Source organism: Pristis pectinata, chromosome 9 (genome assembly GCF_009764475.1).
Source record: "Pristis pectinata isolate sPriPec2 chromosome 9, sPriPec2.1.pri, whole genome shotgun sequence".
In the NCBI taxonomy this organism is placed as follows: domain Eukaryota; kingdom Metazoa; phylum Chordata; class Chondrichthyes; order Rhinopristiformes; family Pristidae; genus Pristis; species Pristis pectinata.
In genome coordinates, this window is record NC_067413.1 from 41,293,312 (window position 1) to 41,308,711 (window position 15,400).

Here is a 15,400-nt window from a genome sequence, read left to right on the forward strand (position 1 = left end):
ATGCCATAACAGGCTACAAGATGAAGTTGGGCTGCATAGTTAACAACAGCTCATCCCTTCCGGATGAACTTAACGCATTCTATGCGTGTTTTGAACAGAAGGGAAGTGGATTGTCGCCATCCACCCTGACAGCCACCAATACAGCTGAACCTGTGATCACAGTGGAGGGCGTAAGATCAGTCTTCCAAAGGGTGAACACGAGGAAAGCACCTGACCCAGATGGTGTCCCTGGCCGTGTGCTCAGATCTGGTGCTGATCAGCTGGCAGGAGTATTTGCGGACATATTTAACCTCTTCCTGCTTCAATCTCAGGTTCCCACCTGTTTTAAGAAGACCACCATCATCCCGGTACTGAAGAAAAGCAAGGTAACATGCCTCAATGACTACCAACCAGTGGCTCTGACATCCACCATCATGAAGTGCTTTGAGAGGTTGGTCATGGCACGCGTGAACTCCAGCCTACCAGACAACCTGGACCCATTGCAATTCGCTTATCGCAGAAACAGGTCTACAGCGGATGCCATCTCCCTGGCCCTACACTCAGCTCTGGAGCATCTGGACAGTAAAGACACCTACGTTAGACTATTGTTTATTGACTACAGCTCTGCCTTCAATACAATAATCCCAAGCAAGCTTGTCACCAAACTCCAAGACCTAGGACTCAACACCTCCCTCTGTAACTGGATCCTTGACTTTCTAACCAACAGACCGCAATCAGTGAGGATAGGCACCAATACCTCCGGCACGATTATTCTCAACACTGGTGCCCCACAAGGCTGCGTCCCCAGCCCTCTACTCCCTATACACTCATGACTGTGTGGCCAGATTCTGCTCTAACTCCATCTACAAGTTTGCAGATGATACCACCGTTGTAGGCTGTATCTCAAACAGCGATGAGTCGGAGTACAGGAAGGAGATAGAGAGCTTAGTGACATGGTGTCATGACAACCACTTTTCCCTCAATGTCAGCAAAACAAAAGAGCTGGTCATTGACTTCAGGAAAGGGGGCGGTGTACATGCACCTGTCTACATCAATGGCGCTGAGGTCGAGAGAGTTGAGAGCTTCAAGTTCCTTGGAGTGAACATCAGCAACAGCCTGTCCTGGTCAAATCACGTAGAAGCCACAGCCAAGAAAGTTCACCAGTGCCTCTACTTCCTCAGGAGGCTAAAAAAAAGTTGGTTTGTCCCCTTTGACTCTCACCAACTTCTACCGATGCACCATAGAAAGCATCCTATCTGGATGTATCATGGCTTGGTACGGCAACTGCTCTGCCCAGGACCGCAAGAAACTGCAGAGAGTTGTGGACACAGCCCAGCGCATTACGGACACCAGCCTTCCCTCCTTGGACTCTGTCTTTACTTCTCGTTGTCTTGGTGAAGCAGCCAACATAATTAAAGACCCCATCCACTCGGGACATTCTCTCTCCTCTCTTCCATCGGGTAGAAGATACAGGAGCCTGAAGGCATGTACCACCATACTTAAGGACAGCTTCTACCCCACAGTGATAAGACTATTGAACGGTTCCCTTATGCAATGAGATGGACTATGACTTCACGATCTACCTTGTTGTGACCCTGCACCTTATTGCACTGCACTTTCTCTGTAGCTGTGACACTTTACTCTGTACTGCTATTGTTTTTACCTGTACTACATCAATGCACTCTGTACTAACTCAATGTAACTGCACTGTGTAATGAATTGACCTGTATAATCGGTTTATAAGACAAGCTTTTCACTGTACCTCGGTACAAGTGACAATAATATACCAATACCAGTGAAATGTTACAATAGAAAACCATAATTTAGTTCCTATGATAATTGATTGCACTTATTACCAAATAAAACATTGTGGAATGTGCTATCAATTACGCATGTATGATCAACGAAGCCCTTGTCTGTTCTCTCCAGAGACGACAGCTAACCTAATGAATTTGTGTTCCAGGTTTGAGCCCTTTTATGGTCTTGGTTCTGAGCAAGAATAGACTCCTGAAAGTTCCCAGATCCCTCACTGATGTGAAGGTTCCCAACAATCTCTACTCCGGAGCAGCTTCAGACTTCTGTTTATTGACCAATTGACTGAGTTACCAATGACTGAGCATACTTCTGAATTTTAGATATCAAAGGAATTAGACCATAAGATAGAGGAGCAGAATTAGGCCATTCAGCTCATCGAGTCTGCTCCACCATTCAATCATGGATGATAATTTTTTTCTTAACCGCATTCTCCCTTCTCCACGGAACCCTTAACCCCCTCAACAAACAAGAACTTATCAGTCTCTGTCTTAAAAAAAACACCCAATGACTTGGCCTCCATCACCCTCTGTGGCAATGAATTCCACAGATTCACCACCCTGTGGCTGAAGAAATTCCTCCTCATTCTCAGTTTTAAAGGGGCATCCCTTTATTCTGAGGCTGTGCCCTGGGATCCCAGACTCTCCTACTAATGGAAACATCCTCTCCACATCCACTCTATCCAGGCCTTTAAGTATCTGGTAGCTTTTAATGAGATCTCCCCCCTCATCCTTGTGAACTCCATTGAGTACAACTGAGGGCTGTTGGTTAGCTTGGCAGGTATGAGAGCCAAATGGCCTACTCCTGCAGGTTCCATGTTGTGGAAAGGTGAGCAATAGAGGAGTAAGACTGAGATTACTATTATCAGTGCCAGCTGTAGACTGTTCAAGACTTGTTCCCACACCTCTAATGTGCCATGGGGAGTGCTTGGAGCTGGATGAGATTCTATCAGTGATTTGCCTCTTGACTGCATTAGACCTCTCTCCAAGACAGTGGCTCAAGAATAGTAGCACAATGGTGTATCTAGTAGAGTTGCTGCCTCACAGGTCCAGTGACCCGGGTTCAGTCCTGACTGCTGCTGCAGTCTACATGGACTTTGCACATCCCCTTGACAGCATGTGGGTTTCCTCTGGGTGCTCCGGTTTCCTCCCACATCCCAAGGTCTTGTAGTTTGTTAGGTTAATTGGCCACTGAGTGGGAGTTGATGAGAATGTTGAAATGAGCTTGGTGTAGAATGGGTGCTTGATAGCTGGTGTGAACTCAGTGCGTGAAGGACCTGTTTCTGCTCTGTGACTGACTGAGTCTATGAGCCATGTTAAGAGCTTTGCTGAATGGCATTCAATGGACACTGAAGGTTCTGACAGCAACATTTTGTCCCATCCCACTGCCCTTCTGTCCCTTTTTATTTCAAAATATACTTACAAAAATTATGAAATATATTGTAACATTCAAGTCGACTTGTGGTACTGAAAGGATAACTATTGCAAGGAAATATAGTTAGCTTAAATGGGCTGTTGTGTAATGTTGAGGTTAAATCACTCATTCATTTTTCAGTGCAAGGGTGGATTTGTCAGCCATTCCAGCATAATTCTTGCTGCTCAGTGTCAAAGAGTGCTCAATTCAAATTGCCACCATCTAGTTTTTGCAAAGCCATCCGTCAGAGCCTAATGTAGCAGGACAACACAGTGTCTCCTGGTGGGACGCAGCAGTGTGTTCATTGTATTACAGGCATGACCTGAGCTAATGTGAAGTGGTAGATACCAGTGACTTGGGATGTTAATAAAACATGAAATTTCCCCCTGAGGATCCGTACCGACAAACAATCCTGAATAGTAATTCTATAGAGAGTGCAGCAGCCACACCAGTGCAGGAAATTTGGTTTCCATGGCAATAACCTGGTGCACTGACAGAAGGCTGTGCAAACCTGAGTTTGTGAATTATTTTTCCATTGCAACAGTGCCCCATAACACTTCCACTCGAGTAACCTAATTATTCTAAATGTGCTTTAACTGCTTGATTTTTAATTGCATAGAGCACTTGCACTGCACCAATATCTGAGTTCCTGTTTTTTTTGGTCTTCCAGCTGAAAGGTAGTAATATAATTATTTTTGTGCAAGAAATGAGCAAAATATTTCAAAATGTTAACCAAAAGCAAGTTGGTGTGCATTGCTGAAGAGACAAAGTTAAGTAGCACTCAAAATTGCACACACAAGCTGCTTGTGTTTGCCTTATGACTATCCTTTGGATTAGTTCCCACCGCATTTTCATTCACATGTTGAATTAGTTTAGTTCTCTGATGCAATCACCAGTAATCAGGAGCACTCCTGGTGTGACAGATAGGATAAGCCAAATACATTGTTTTCTAACAGTTAATAAAATATGATAGGCATACTATTTCATTGTGTCCATGTAATTGTTTTACGCTTGGTTTCCTTGTGTTCATTCAAACCTGCCCAGATATAAAGAGGATGGTGTGTTGTGCCTGGACTTTGATCCTTTGTGGATTTTTAGTGGTCTCTGGTCCCCGTGCGGTTAAAGTCTGTGTTTGTGAACGAGATTGGAGGAAGAGAATCCTCAGCCTGTTTGAGACTCTCACCTACTACCGCAGTGGTGACAAGTGTACGAGGTCACCATCTTGGCTAGCTGTGTCTTTTGGTCACGTTTCTCCCTTGTGATTTGAATCACCAATCCTCATCCTGATTTTGGCACTCTGTGGTTGAGAACTGCTTGAACCATCTCCTTCCAAGGTAGTCTCAAGGTTTGGGTCAATACCAAGAGCCTTGGTGTCTCACTTGTAGATAGAATCATAGAGGTACACAGCATGGAAGCAGGCCCTTTGGCCCAACTCATCCATGCTGACCAAGTTGCCTACCTGAGCTAATCTCGTTTGCTTATGTTTGGCCCATATCTCTCTGAACCTTTCCTATTCATGTGCCTGTTTAAATGTCTTTTAAATATTGTAATTGTACCCACCCCTACCACTTCCTCTGGCAGCTCGTTCCACATACTCATCACCCACTGTGTTGCTCTTCAGGTCCCCTTTAAATTTCTCCTCTCTCGACTTAAATCTATGTTCTCTAGTTTTGGACTGCCTGGCCTGGAAAAAAAGACTGCAAAATTTTACTTTATCTATGGCTCTCATGATTTTATATACCTCTTGAGTCACCGCTCGGCCTCCCACGGTCCAGTGGAAAATGCCCCAGCTTCTCCAGTCTCTCATTATAACTCATGCCCTCCAGACCTGGTGATGTCCTTGTGAATCTCTTCTGCACTCTTTTTCCAGCTTGATGACATTCTTTCAGTAGTCCAAGTATGGTTTCACCAACGTCTTGTAGATGAATTCCCATCTCTTGTACTCAGTGCACTGACCGATGAAGGCAAGCGTGCCAAACACCACCTTCACTACCATATCTGCCCGTGTCGCCACTGTCATTGAGTGTCGGGAGTCCACTCTTTACCCACCTCCCACCACATGATGATAGGGGATGTTGTTTGGGTTGCCCGATTTTCTGATGGTGGCTATAGCACTCAGACCAAAGGCATGTTGGTTGGCTTTGTTGGTGACCTCTGTGTTGGTGATTGTATCTTGATGTCAAGCGGGTGGTGTAAGCAGCCGAGTTGGAACCTATTCAGTTGATTTTCTCGCTACAAATGTGTTGACTGGCCCTGGCGGGATTGGGGTCGGGTTTGGACTGGCTCTGGCCCTGGCAGGATTGGGGTCGAGGTCAGGTTTGGACTGGCCCTGGAGGGGTCGGGTTCGGGTTTCAGTTTTGTACCCAAGGTCTCCAGCCTATCCTGCTAGGTAACACTGGGGAGCAGGGGGAGAGATCCAGTCTTTCCAAGGATCTTGAAGCCTGGCCCACTGACCACATCAAAGGGTTCCCGGCATTTTTCTTCCATTTGGGGTAGGGCGTATATGTCCGCTTTTGATCTTGGAATCTGCACTATCATTCCGGATGAGCGAGTCAGCAAGCCTTGCCTGTGACTCTGAGGAGAGAGGTGCCCCGCGATTGTTGCTGCCAGCCCTGCTGTGGTGCTCTTGGCATCGTGCTTGGCCCCCCTCTCAGCAGCACACCAGGGGTCGATGAAGGTGCGGTATTGAAGCAACCTTCCTACGCCCGAGAACCTTGTGCCACCCATCTCTGGTGCTTTCCTGTTTGCGAAAGAGTCTCTGAGTTGTAGGGGGTAAAAGAAATTGTCAAGTAAAGATTGATTTGAGGTGCTTCATGCTACCATAGAGTCTGAGCGATGCAGCGCCGGAACAGGCCTTTCGGCCCGCCGAGTCCGCACAGACCATCAACTTCCCATTCACACTAATCCTACACTAACCCTTTTTTAATTCTCCCTGTACTTTCCTCAGCTCTCGCCATATTCTACCACTCGCCTACACACTCAGGCAATTTACATTGGCCAGTTAACCTACCATCCCATATGTTTTTTGGGATGAGGGAGGGAGCTGGGGGACAGTCACAGGGGGAATGTGCAAACTTCACACAGACAACACCTAAGGACAGAATTGAACCCAGGTCTCTGGGGCTGCGAGTCGGTGGCTCTGTGCTGCCTTGTTGAAAGCAAGAGCTTTGATCTACCCAAAATGCAGCCAAAATCCAACAGGAATTTCCAAGTCCTAACTGAAATGTTCCAAGGCATTGGTATAGAAAATGGAAGAACTGTACTCGTCGATAGCAAGAGGTAAACATTACTTGAGATACTGGAGACCCAGGAGTTAGGAGGATTCATGGAAAGCCTTTGGCCAAGCAGACCCCAGTGTTGAAATGGCAGAGGGATGTCATTCCTGGGTGGTCTTTCCCCATGAGTGCCCTACACGTATGGATACCTGGGGAAGGCTCTAGCTGTGGTAACCTTTATGGTTGTCACTTATCATTGAGGCTCCTACATCAATAGCAACCAGCTGACTGTCAGTGCTGTACCTCGTGGCTTCTGAAGCGAAGGGAGAAAATTAGATTTAAAAACAGATGCATAAACAAAATGCATTGCAGTATATGTTAACCTTTTACTTGCTTGTATCTTTGCATGATACAACACCAACAAGTCTGTGGAGTGAAAGATTTTGCAATTGTTTGGTTTAAGTGTAATGCCTATATCAGGAGCATCTGTGTGTGCTTTCAGTTCTGCAGCCACAAGTGTTTTATGTGCTGTTTACGAATCCTGTTTAGTGATCACTACCACTGGTAAACAGGAGAAGACTCGTTAAACTGTATATCAAGAAAACCCATTCTTCAAGGAGGTGCTCCCCAGCCTGTGCGAGAGCTTTGTGGTGTAATTGTTATTGTAACATTGCAGAGCAGCAGCCAGCTTGTGCACAGTAGGATCACACCAGTGAAGTGTCCTAATGAAAGGTTTCGACCCGAAACATCGATTGTTTATTTCCCTCCATAGATTCTGCTTGACCTGCTGAGTTCCTCCAGCACTTTGTGTTTGTCACACCAATAGCAATTTTGTTGAGGATTATAAAATGACGAGGAACAGGACCATGTTTTGCTTCTGCCTTAGTTTAATACACAATCCAAAAGACAGCACTTCTGACAATGCAACACTCCCTCAGTTCTGCACTGGACTGTCACTGGACTGCCTGGTGTGGAACTTGAATCGTAGTTTTCCTGGCTCAGGTATGAGTGTTTCTACCAACTTGACTAAACTCACAATTAAGATTACCCTGTTATTAGAGTTAACTTGCTGTTTGGGACTACTCCAGGTTGATAAGTCAATGATTTAAGTTTAATTCATTTTCTTTTACTTGTGATCTGAAGGAAGATTGTCATGATTGGAAAGTTGTCATTTGTTTGAATCTTCAGGTCTATCTATTGAGAAATTCACCCAAATACATTCATCTGAGGAGGTGCTTTCTCTTCAATAGAACCTCCCATCTTAAACTGGGATGTTTGCTCAAAGTTTGTCTGTTAATCTAACTAAATTTAAGCTCTCTGCATGTGTTCAAATCTCACCACGGCAGCTTCAAATCTGAAATAAAAATCTGGTCTGAGTAAGTGTGATCCATAATGATCACCACCGCTGGGTTGCTGTTAAAACCATTTGGTTCAGTAACATCCTTCAGAACAGGAAATCCATCATTGTTACCTGGTCTGTTCTATATGCCTTTTTCTTAGGCAGTCCCTTGGAATCGAGGATGACTTATTTCTGAGTGACTGATGAGGCTGATGTGGAATCTGCAGTCTCTTCCACCAGTGGTGCAACAGTTTTCTGAGAGAACGGGTGGGCAGATGCTTTGTGAGGTGATGTACTACTTCAACCATTTGTACTGGAGTTCCAGTGCACAGACGTGAGGTTTTCACTGCCAGTCGGAATACTGCTTCTCATTTTTGAGTGGTCGTGGGCCAGGGATTCCTGGGAGTTAGTGAGCATGTTGCATTTTCTTTTCAAGGAGGTTTTGCCGTATATATGTCCAGACCCAACATTGTGATTAGCTCTAAATTTCCCTCTGAGGTGGCCCAGCAAGACACCAGCTTCATGGCACGAAGGGATAGACAATGTTCTGACCTTGCCATTGATGCCCACATCACAAGTGAATAAATAACTAAATGTTTTGGAGTATAGCATCGTGCAATTATCTAAAGGTGACTGATAAGAACCCCAGTCTTTAGTGGGACCTTCCATGAAGGAGCTTGTCAGTATTGGCCACCTTGTAGAAGGTTGCAGTTCTGTCTGGCTTGGCTGTCTTTTTACTTGGCTCCAAGTTGACGTTGACCTACTTGTCACTTACAGGGTGGGAGGAGATTTTTAAGGAACGTCTTAAAGGCAGGTGGAAACAAAATCAGTCGATGCTTTCAATGGTGAATTGAACAGGCACTTTTGAGAGAATTTGCAGGGTAAGGAGAAAATGGGACTGACAGGATTGCTGTAATAGTGGCTGGCATTGTCCCAAAGGGTTGAATAACCTCCTGTGTTGTTACAATTGTAGTATTCCATCGATGTAGACTGGCCACTGAGGTTGCATGCTTGTGAAGGGAAGCCCAGAGCTTGGGAGCACAGTTTTGGATGTCCATGGGTAGGAAATGGGAGTACCACATCCTTATGGACCTTGCAGATCTTCCTGGCAAACACAAAGGACTGCAGTGGTCATTGTCATTGTCAATCATGTGCAGCAGAGGACTCTGTACTCTGTGGGCAGTTCCCAGGGACACATTCTGAGACAAACGTGGACTGCTGCTGGAAGATCAGCAACTCGGTGAAAGATGCTCTTGGGTCTGCCCGAAACTTGTTGGTCTTCCAGAGTGAAGAGATGTCTGCAACGGAATGCTGCTGATTGGCATATTCCAAGGTACTGGACTGTGCTGAAGCTCAGTGCAGCTGCTGTCAAGGCTCTGTGAGGAAAGAAAGATCACAGTGTAGAGTGCCCCCACTACTGGGTACTGGGGGACCAGGCCCTTGTAATAACCTCTCAGACATTTCTGGGACTGCAAATTAAAGACGTGTAGACATCTTGTAAATGTTAGATCTCCCTGTCATTGGACCAAGAATTCCTTTTATCAAGACTGTGCTGTAGCTCATGAGCAACAGTATCCCATGTTAAAGAAAATAACACACAGGTTACTTCCGCTTCTTAGTGGAAGCAAGTCATCCTCAGTTCCTAAGAAGATGAAGAGGAAGTATTGTAAGCAAACATAATGATATGCTTAATAAAGTGAATGAAGTCAGAATTGTATAACCATATTTTATGAAAAACATATATTTGGGAAAAAAGAATGCTCAATGAAACAGATTTCATGCAAACACCAATTAACTAGATTAGTAATAACCAATGTGGCCAATACCATGAGCCATTCATGATGAAGATTTCTCTTCCGGTGAAGACTTCTCTTCTGATGAAAGTTTTTTCTGTCCTGACACGTCAGCTGTTTTTCTTTCCACAGATACCATCTGACCTGCTGAATAATTAAAGCAATTTCACTTTTTATATCAGAAGTTGTCTGAGCTGATGATGTGTGTTTACTTTGAGTTGGTACCATCAGCTACAATCTAGGCTTTTACTGAGGTGTGGTTTTATTCACCAGGTAGCTTTAACAATTAAAGAATTCAAATTAGCTTGTCAAAGAAATGAAAAATACTTGGCTGCATTAATTCATGGCTACATTTTGTAGATTGCTGCTTTTAATGTGGATATGATAGGATGAGATTATCCTTAATAGATTCTAGACACACAGAGACAGTATTTGCCAGTAACTCTAAAAGTGTGTAATGTCTTTGATATCATTCACTGCAGACTCCTGCTAATGTAGTTCTGGTTGTCCTAGCAACTTGTGCTAATTGTATTAAAGCAATTTAGTTTGGAGCATTGCCAAGTGCGTTAGCTCAAGGTCTGGAGAGCATGATTACAGTGAACCCCATGCTTACTCACTAACCCTATACAGGATCTTCCTGTATGATTTTTCCTGCCCCTGAAATGGGATGCTTCCTCCTCTCATTGTCCTTCCAGACCCCTTTGTTTTTGTAGAAGTAGTTGGTGAATTAGTCCCTTTACTCACTCTTCCTCTGGATCCTGTGCATTTGCATATTAGTATAAAACCAGCAATCTTCAGCCCCCGGATGATTTACACTGTGGTGGTACTTGGCTTTTTTGTGATGATACGCCAAAGGCCATATTTGGAATTTTCTCTCATCTTTAAAGAAAAGAGCTGCTTAAACCCAGTAAAGTGAATGAACAGTTATAAAATGTGTATTAAATGACCATTAAAAATCTGGAAGTTTTTTTAATAAATGATAATATTTGTGTTTTATGAATTTTGTCCATCACAATGAGATATTGAATCCCCCATTGCCTTGTTGATGGTACCTTCCTTGGCAAGTTGGTACATTAGTGGGTATGATATTCCTTTGAGGCACAATGAAATAAAAAGATAAATATCTTATTTTAAGCCATAAAATTGCCATTTTAATTTCTTAATTTACTGTATGCCCCAATTTTTCATAGCCTTTTACAAAATCTGAAAGAATTGACCTGGTGATTTGCAGCTGGCATCGTTCTGGTTCCTTTTCCCAGGAGATGCACAAAAGAAAATAATTCAGTCAGTTTTACTCGCTGATTAATGAGGAGCCTGGTGCAGAGAAGTAGGATCCGAACCCATAGTCTACCATGCTTGTGTTGGTTAAAATCCTGATATTGCACTGCAGGGGCAGTCATTAAACTTGGAACTTTTTAGCTTAACGTATGAGGAGCATTTGATGGCTCTGGGCCTGTATTCAGTAGAGTTCAAAAAGATTGGGGGGGGGGGGGGGGGGCCTGTGGAGGGATCTCATTGAAAGCTACCAGATACTGAAAAGCCAGGATAGAGTGGATGTGGAGAGGATGCTTCAATTAGTAGGGGAATGTAGGATCCGAGGGTACAGCCTCAGAATAAAGAGATGTCCCTTTATAAGTGAGATGAGGAGGAATTTCTTCAGCTAAAGGGTGTGGAATTCACTGCCTCAGAGAGCTGTGGAGGCCAAGTCATTGGATGTATTCAAGGCAGAGAATGCTAGGTTCTTCATTGGTAAAGGGGTTAAAGTTTATGGAGAGAATTTGATTGAAAAAAATATGATTGAATGGCGGAGCAGACTCGATGGGCTGAAAGGCGTAATTCTGCTCCTATGTCTTATGATCTTTTTATCTCCTCTTTGTGGCTAATTTTCTCTCTTGTTTTCTCACTGAAGGTGTCCACCCTTACGATATCCCATGAAGACCAGAACTTCTCTGCCATGTCATCAAGCAGTCATTAGCATGTGAGCTTTCAAGGTGAGTGTCATTTTTAATACACATCTGCTTTTAGGTCACAACTTGGAAGCACATTACACATGAAGGATGATTAACTTTGGGAGGGCACAGACTGGTTAAATGGGCAGATATGTGGTGGGTACATTTTAACATGGAGAAATAGCAATTGGTACATGTTGGTCCCGAGAGCGAAGAGAGACATGCTAAGTTAAATGGTGCAAGTGTCAGAATGTTGTAGGATAAGAGAAACCTGGTACATAAATCTTTGGCTAGGTGTGTTGAAACAGAAAGCAGATACAACTGCGGTATGCTTATTTTAACATTGTACGATTGAAAATAATTCTTTCCCTACCCATTCCCAGAGTCAAATAGAGTAACCTTCATTTCCAGGCTGTGTTTTGTCACTTGGAAAATTTGACTGGACATGCTTGTATCCCAATGGGATTTCAAAGTCATACAACACGAAAACAGGCCCAACTGGTCCATGCTGACCAAGGTGCCCCATCCAAGCTAGTCCTATTCTAAATCATTCCTATCCATGTACCTGTCCAATTGTCAGGGGTACACTTGACGTTATCTGTGCAATGTTCCATGGGGCAACCTTAGAACTCATTATCACAGGAGTGACTAAGTTTGGTCACTCTGGGACAAGTGGGTCTTAGACAGCACCGGATTGTGACGCTTAAACCAGCAGGTCGCTTCCCTACCAGGGGGACCAGCAAACCACCACCACACCACCGCCCCCCCCCCCCCGCCCCTCCCCACCGTCCTGACCTGAGGACCCCTTACTACTAAACTGGGGTCCATGAACCCTCTGCGCCCACCCCAAACGCTGCGCCATAATCTGGCCTCTGGTTTGATTACTGGCTGGTGTGCCTCCAATCTAGAAAATGTGAAGCAACCATTTAGTTGCTCTCAAGTCCATCTACTGCACCGCTTGGGATGGACAAGGACTTCTAGGCCATGAATTTCTGTCTTCGTAAATGGTGGATGAGGATAAGGAGATCATGTTAAATGTGGGAACAAGAGATTGCTATTTGGCCCCTCAAGTCTGACTTGTCATTTCATAATATTAGGTGGGGTGGGGGGGTGGGGGGGGCGTCAGTGACGTAACTCCACTCCCCTGCCATTTCCCTGCTTCCATTAACACCTCCAGGTTAACAAGAAAACCATCATTCTGGGATTTAAACTTATCATGTGTCCTGGCATCTGTTCAGCAACCTGGAGGGGTACTGGTTTCAAAGGCCAATGGTGTACACACTCGGGCAGGGTGAAATGTGTGTGCGGGGTTGAAATTCCTTCACTGTCACTTGCATTAAATGCCTAAAAAGAGCAGCAATGCATTGCACAGAGTGAAGGTCATGCATTGCAAATTTTGCAGTGGTCCTTGTCAAGATTTTGCAGAGAGAAATTGCTGATGTAATTGCAGGTCGCTGTGTACAGCACGGTGGGATTGTGGTTGAACGGCAATGAATGGGCTATTTGTGCTTTTCATTGATGGCAATGGCATACCAAAACTGCAGTCTTTGGGATGTGGGAGGAAACTGGAGCATCTGGGGGTAGTTGGGGGCAGAGAATCCATGAAGCTATTGGGAGAACATGCAAACTCCACACACATAGCACAAGAGGTCAGGATTGAATCCAAGTCACTGGAGCTATGAGACAGCAGTTCTGCTAACTCCTGCTGCTCTGTACTTCTCTCTGGAGTGTCAGACTAGAGTCTTGTACTCAAGCCTCTGGAATGGGACTTGAGCCCACAATCTTCTGACTCAGAGATGCAAGTACAACCAGCTAAGGCACGGCTGCTTTAAATTAAATTCACTTTTACAAGATCTTCCATTGGAAATTCTTGTAATTTCCACTTTCTGTAACAGCAGGGCCAGACTAATAGTTTCAGACTAAAAAGGAACTTTACTCTGAATTTAGCTACAAAAACTAACTTGCAGAATAGAAAGAAATTTGGCTGTTATATCCTTGGGGCATCCATTGTGCTTCACAGCCAATCAGGTACCTTTGAAGTGTGGTTATTGTTGGAGTACAGGAAATTATGCAGATTGCTCTTCCTTTAAATGGAGACCAACTATTAAATGGTGGCATACAAAGAGTTCTGGGTGTCCTTGTACAGCAATCCACAGAAAGTCGACATGTAGGAACATCTCCTGCTCCCCCTGCACTCCAGACCCTAATCATTCTCCGTGTAAATAGATGTTTCCTTAGGCACTTTTCTTTTGCTAATCACCTTAATTCTCTATCTGCCCATCCTTGGCTTTTCTGCCATTCAGGACATTTTCTGTATAACTATTCTGTCTGTATCCCACATGATAGTAAAAACCTCTATCAGATCCCGCAGCCGTCTCTGTTCCAAGGAGTACATAAAACCCCAGCTTCTTCGTTTTATCCAGGTAACTAAAGTCCTTCAGAGTCACTCTAACAAATATCCTCAGCACTCTGTGAATCCTTTCCAACCTTCCTAAAGTTGGACCAAGAACAGGACCCAGTACTCCAGTTGTGCTTGAATTGGTGCTTTGGTTCATATCGACTTCATTGCTCTTGTGTTCTGCCTCCTTATACAGTGCACAATCCCTTCTACTCTTAATCACTTGCCCAGCTTGTTTTGCCACTTTTAAAGAGATTTGCTTATAGAGTGCATTGAGTTCACGGGATTAACCCTTCAACCTAATTGGTCCTTGCCAACCAAGATGTCCCATCTAAGCCAATTCCATTTGTCAACATTAGGCCCGTAACCTTGTAAACCTTTTCAATTCATGTACCTGTCCAACTGTCTTTTAAAAGTTGTTATTGTACCTGCCTCAACCACTCCTCTGGCAGCTCATTCCGCATACATACCACCCTTTGTGTAAAAAAAAATGTTGCCCCTCAAATCTCTCCCCTCTCACCTTAAACCTATGCCCTCTAGTTCTTGATTCCCCAACCCTGGGGGAGAAAGACTGAGTGCATTCACCCTATCTATGCCTCTCATGATTTTATGCACCTCCAGAAGAGGTGTATAAAAGGTGTATACACTCCAGATGTAGCCTGTCCAATGTCTCCCTGTACTTCAGGGACTGAGAGGCTTATATACCCCCCGATCTCTGTCCTTTTACCCATTTAGGATTGTGCTGTACCAAATGTACCACTTCACATTTCTCAACATTACATTTCATCCACCCCTGTCTATTTCCACCAGCCTATCTGTCTCTCCTGGATCCTCCTTGCACCACTCTCTCAAGTTTTGTGTCATCTGCAGACTTGAAAATTATACCCTGTAGCCCCCAAATCCATGTCACTAATGTATATTGAGAAAAACAATGGCCTTAAAACTTCCCTCCTGTCCAAAAAGCTATTTTTCACGAACTGTTATATATTTCCTGTTACTTGGTCAATTTTCTTGGTCATGCTTCCACACAGGAGTCTATTCAGCCCATTGAGTCTATCCTGTCTCCCATCAGAACACACGCATCACCTCCCCATTGATTCTTAGGTCACTTACCTATCCTAAGGGTAACTTCCAATTGCCATTGGTCCTTCCAGCACTACTTTGGGTGTGGGAGGAAACCAGATCACTCACACGGTCATGGTAATAACGGGCAAACTCCACTCAGACATTCCCTTATATTACATGGGCTTCAGTCTTAATAACAAACCCAATGTTTTTTTGTATATTCATTCAATGGATATGGGCTTCGCAGGCTGAGCCTGCATTTAATTGCCCATCGAGAAGATGGTGGTGAGCTACCTCCTTGAATCGCTGCAGTCCTTGAAGTGTGGATATACCCACAATGATGTTAGGGAGGGAATTCCAGGACTCTGACCCAGGGGCGGTGAAGAACGACAATATATATTCGAGTCTGGATAGTGTGTGGCTAGGAGGGCAACTTC

General features: G+C 44.4%; 1 long non-coding RNA gene across 2 annotated transcripts in view; it reads left to right on the forward strand.

Moving 5' to 3' along the window:
* The window catches only part of LOC127574350 (uncharacterized), a 127,819-nt gene that overhangs the window by 64,338 nt on the left and 48,081 nt on the right, over window positions 1-15,400 (forward strand). For both annotated transcript variants that reach the window (XR_007956905.1, XR_007956904.1), the window contains exon 2: window positions 11,461-11,542. This is a non-coding gene — a long non-coding RNA (uncharacterized LOC127574350). The remainder of the gene's footprint in view (window positions 1-11,460; window positions 11,543-15,400) is intronic.